The sequence below is a fragment of the Cavia porcellus genome, unplaced genomic scaffold (assembly GCF_034190915.1).
Source record: "Cavia porcellus strain 051 isolate PalLab524CR breed Dunkin Hartley unplaced genomic scaffold, mCavPor4.1 scaffold_45, whole genome shotgun sequence".
NCBI lineage: Eukaryota > Metazoa > Chordata > Mammalia > Rodentia > Caviidae > Cavia > Cavia porcellus.
In genome coordinates, this window is record NW_026947528.1 from 568,991 (window position 1) to 574,730 (window position 5,740).

A 5,740-nucleotide genomic window follows, 5' to 3' on the forward strand; every position below is an offset into this window, starting at 1 on the left:
ATCAAAAAAAAAAATAGATACATCTGCCAAATGATTGTCTTGCTAATTAAAAGGGAACTCTGAGGAGGTTGCCTGGGAATTATGTGAAGGTCAAGATATTCCAGTAAGGAAGTTTTCTGGGGGAGTATTATTAGTTTGGGAAATTTAACATGCAGGCCAATCTTAAATATTGACAAGGTCTTTTTTTAACTATAAGACCTCTTAAAAATGTAATGGTAACCTTGATTAGTCAGAGAAAAATAACGACTTATCAAGCTATTCCCAACCAGTTTATCTGTACTTATGAAATATTTAAAATAAACAGCTACTTGGAAAATTCTGCAAAAATCTTCACATTCCCTTTTGTAAATAAAGGAGCCACTAGGAAAGCAAAATGCACTGTGACTGTGCACAGGTCGGGGTGCAGCCAAAGGACTCGTTGACCGGCAGGCGGGCCTCGACTACGAACATGGGGGTGCCGGCCACCTGGGACTCCTGGAAGACGCGGCCCCGCTTCCTGCTCAGGACGCCTAGACGCGCCCAGCCCCGCTCCGGACGCTGGATCTCCACCGGGTACCGGGCTCCAGGAGGCGCGGCTGCGCGGTCGGCACGCCGGCGTAGAGGCAGCGCCGCCTTGGGGATGATCCGGCCCGCCGCGGTGGGCGGCGTCGGCACGCAGGGTTAGAGGGGACATCAAAACGCCCCGCGCGTATTCTCGCACAGCGCCCCCTCCTTGATGGCCCACCAGAAGCCGGCCACCGCGCTGTCCTTGATCTTGTTCAGGTGCTGCACCCCTTGGTAATGTCGGTGAGGATGTTGGGCCCGGTGCCGTCGGGCCGAAGCAGCAGATCTTGCGGGCCTCGGCCACGTCCCACTGGTACTTCTCGGCCAGGCAGCGCGCGCGCTGCTTGAGCTCCTGGCGGGCGGACACCTCGCCCTTGTGGTGTCCTCGGCCAGGCCGTCAGGGAAGGGCCGCGCCTTGATGTACAGCCGGTTGTGCTTGTTGGGGGACTTGGAGAGGCACATCAGGTTGACTCCTCGCTCACCGTCTCAAGGTAGGAGACCACGGGGCCGATTTCTTGATGGGGATGCAGGCGTGGTCCTCCTCCAGGTCCTTGAGGCAGATCTCCAGGCGCTGATCCCCAGCACCCGCGATGATGTGCTCCCCGGACTCCTCCATGATGCACTGCACCATGGGGTCGGACTTGGCCAGCCGCTAGAGCTGAATTGAGCGCGCGGAGGATGGCAGCCACAGGGCGGAAGACAGGACATGATGGATTCTTTAACAGACAAAATAAATACCCTTTTAGAGTGTACAGTTGATGTTTTTATTCCTTGCATTCAACTCCAAGAATGAGTTTGGGGAAAACATGAAAAAATAAAAATAAAAAAGCTGATTATATCTGGAATGTGAGGTTCTTCTTTAAGAGTAATTTTAGTTTTAATCAATTCTACATTTACTACTACCTCCAAGAATAAAAATCAAACTTTAAGGGCAGGGGATTTAGCTCAGCAGCATAAGCACCAGCCTGGCAAGCTCAAGGTCTGGACTTCAATCCCCAGCAACAAAAACAAAAAGTAAAATTTACTTAGCTTATAACCTAACAAAGAAAATTATATCTAGTCCTAATTCTGTAAGTAATCAAGTATGTGACCTCAGACAAATAGGGCTAGTCTGTAGGAAAGAATATTATGCAAACATGCGTTTCTATTTATGAGAATTTGTAAGACATAATTATAGCATCAAATATAAAATCTTTTAGATTTTTCTACTTTAAATAAATTAGAAAAGTTTCCCAAAATATTAAATATATAGAAAAATGTGCACAAATAGGTGCTGTATCTCAACTGCAAAAAAATTTAAGATTAGTAGAAAATCTACAACACATTAACGATAACTATTTATTACTATTGAATTTTATAAAATTCTCTAATGTTCACGTATTTTACAATCAGAAAACCTTATAAAGTCAGTAAACTGTTAATAAAAGAAAATACATGGTTGTCATGCAAAGAGAGTACTTTAGTTTCCATCTGTTAGTTAAGCGAACAGTAACAATTTTTTCTTACCTTGCTCAGATAATCTTGCACATCAACACTTCAGAATCAAAGTATTATTTATATCTTGTGTCTTTCAACAACTGATTCCCAGGAACTATTTACCTCTTCTGCTCATTACGTCAGTCCAGTGATCTGGACCCCAGGATTACTGGTCAGTGGTGAAGGCAAAATTGCACTTGCCACAGAACAGGAAGTCTTCACTGCAGTGCAACAGGTGACAAGGGGAAGCAGCTCTGCAGCTGGCAGACACCTTATTGATGGAACCACAAAATAACTTCCGACATGACCAACAGTCATGTCTAGCAACTATACTGACAAATCTCTATGGCTTTACTACCCAACACTTTTCCTGTGGGAAACCACCTCCTTCCACAGAGGGCTTGTGAACAATCATTGTCAGTTCAGAAGTGGCCACAACTGCATACAGCTCTGTAAAGCTCCCTATCTTTCTGAAATACACACAAAGGTCTTTCCCAGGGAAACTAGGATGTATTTCCTCATTCAGGATTTACTGAGATCTAAGTATGTGCCAAGACAAGAGACAAAGGTATCTCTCCTCATTTAAAGGCGAGTAAATTTGACCCTCCTCTGGCAAGCAGCATTTTGAAAATATAATTAGCTTCAAGACATTGTAAAATTTGCATTTTTTAAAGAAAGGCAGACAAGACTTCAATCCTGAGGGGAAAAAATGCTAATGGTTTGACCTGGTGAATTTACTTAACCTTTCTGAACTTTGATTACTTATTACAATGGAACTAGAACTATTGATATATTTAAACTCTGTGATACATACTTGTGGTTTCAATAAATACTATTGGTGTTTGTTGATAGCATATATTTAATGTAATAATAGAGGTGCTATTTACTTTAGATGCATACAGGAAAAATAGAATAATAAATACATAACCAGAGCAGTGATGCTCTTGAGAAATTTGATGGAGAAGAGACTATTAGTTCCTCGGTTACTAAACTTAAATCATTCTACACTCTCATATTTTAGTTTCTGTGTTTCTGACAGGAGTAATCTTTTCAGCATAGAAGTCTACTAGCAACTTGGTGACTATAAATTAAGATATTCTACATAGAACCATGTTTCTCTTACCAAATCAAATTATAAGAAAACAGAGAGCAAAACTTACATACTGTTAAATGTTATCTAAAAATCAAAGCCATAATCTTCAGGAAAATGGAAGACAACTCCTTACCATCAAGGAAATAAGAAGAGCTTATCTCCAGCCACCATTTCTTAAATAGTAGAAGATAACAAAATTATTTCTGAATAAAAATAGAAGAAAACTTTCTGAATGAGAGGCCACACGTCTGCTGCTATTTCTTGTTGTTGACAATGAGGATAGATAGAGGCACATGTGAGAATGAGGGAGTGAAGTAATGTTTGGAAAAGCAATTGTATGTCTGCCATCATTTCATGTTAAACTTATTACGTATGTATGAACTTGACACTGTAGAGTTAAGGAAATAAGTAGATAACCATTGAAAGATTCATCTAAAATTGCACCACAAGAAAGAGAGGTGGGGTTTGAAATCTAGTTTCCTGATTCCTAGACTCAGATTATATTAGCATTTTATCACAGGAACCAAATATTTGACATACCAATTTAAAGAGAAAAGCGTTATCTGGGACCAAAGTTTCAGAAGTTTCAGTCATGTATGCTTCAGGGCTGAAACATCATGGCCAAATCCAAGGGCAGAAGGAAGCTGCTGAGTTCACGGCAGCAGGGAACACAAAATGGGATAGGAAACACATTTTCAGGTCACACTCCAGTGACCCAACTCCTCCAAAAATTTCCTGGAGCCTAACAGCACATTTAGCTATGAACTCATCAATGGATTAATCTGCTGATAAAACTAGTCCTCTCCATGAGCCAGTAACCTTCTAAAAGCCCCACTTCTGAACACATGAGCCTTTAGGGGACATTCTAATGCCAAACAATTACAATTTGCTACCATTGCATGCTTCCTAAGAGATTCCTGAGCAATGGACTAGGGTTAATACTTGGCAGACTGGAAAAAATAAGTATGCTTGTGTCTTTTAGATTGTTTTGTTATCCTATTCTGTAGCATGTAAAATAACATGCTTGTTTTGGTTACATTCCCCGACTTAATATAAACAATAGCAAAGTATCATAAAGAAATATACACAGACGTCACACATGAATACTAATTACTAAATTATCCACCGCAAGTTAAGTAAACTAAGATTTCCCTTGTGAGAGAGATAAACAGAGAGCAAATGTGGTTTACCATGTTTCCTTTTCCGGGGCAGCATCTCCTCACCCTCAGCAAGATTGTTTTACTTTTGACATATTTTCTCCATGATACTCTTTGAAAGTTGGATGGATTAAATATGTAAAGTCCATTATTTACTGAAAATAAATAATAACTCCAATTTTAAAGGGCTTTATCTCGTTATTCAAGAGATGATGGTGTCTGGAGGAAGAAGATATACTAATCAGCCAAGATTGTGAAAAATCATTCTTATATTCTTGTAAACATGGTCTAAATAGTAGCAAACACTGACTCTTGTTTACCGCCACAATATTCCTTTGCTGACACCTATACGTTACTTGACCCTCATCTAGAATTTCTCTGATTTGCCATTCCTATGTCTAATCTTGACATATAATAGAAAAGGTGTAAGTAATGCCAATTCTATTTTAGCATGTGTCATCCTGACACTTACTTCTAGTTAACTCTTAAACTCATTCCCAGGTCTAATTGTGAGCAATTAAAGGATAGAGAGAAAATTATTTTCCTTTGTACCCTAGAATTTAGTATACAAGTAACTTACACATTAGTCAATACATGTTTGCAAACTAACTAATTCAAAGGAGAGTCTACCTTTTTGGTAGAAACCAGACACCACCCATAATTCATTTCCTGTTTAAGCCCTTGGTTTAAGTTTTTGTTTTGATGATTTTCATACTAGTTTAGTCTTTCTGAAACTTGCAGCCTTTCCTTACTATCGCTTCCTAGACATTGATTTCTCCCCTCGACTTCCTACTTACAATTCTTTTTCAATGATACAATTGATCTCACTTCTTAGGTCTTCAACTTGGCATACAGGCTTGCCACAACACTGCATCACTCTGGGTAGGAGCTCCTGAGCACTGTAATTGCCTAGATTTCAGTGGTAGTGAACCTATGGCACACACGCATTAGTGAGCTATTTGTAACACAGAAATCTCTAAAAGAATGTCCATCACTGGCTAGACTGTCATTTTGGTAAGCATAATGTATATTACCAAATGTCTTCTGCTTATCAATTATGCTTGAGATGTACAGATCACTTACTTTTATAAGAATAATTAACATCTTACAACAGATTCTTCCATTTACTTTTAAAATCTCCATGACTATCAATTATGTCAATATTTCTGAAGTAATCTGTCAAATACAAAACAAGTTGGATAAAGTAAACTTTATCAATCCAAACAATAATTAAATTATCTCACAGTTCAATTTCTTACTGAAGTAAGGATATTTATAATTTGTGTTTTTGGTTTTGCTTAACTAAGTTGAACAAGTCTCTCTTCCTTCCACGTTTCTTTTTTGTTTAAATAACAGATCAGTCAACATATTAGTTCACATTGAAAGTTTTCATTTTAAGTTCTGTTTCATTTAATTTTCCCACAGAGTCAAACAAGCTAATGGGCTTAAGTAAGTCATGGTCTGGGAAGTT

The 5,740-nt window shown here is 39.3% G+C and overlaps 1 pseudogene; it reads right to left on the minus strand.

Moving 5' to 3' along the window:
- Positions 1-256: 256 nt before the first annotated feature.
- Positions 257-1,375, minus strand: LOC101789142 (elongation factor 2-like; annotated as a pseudogene).
- Positions 1,376-5,740: the final 4,365 nt, after the last annotated feature.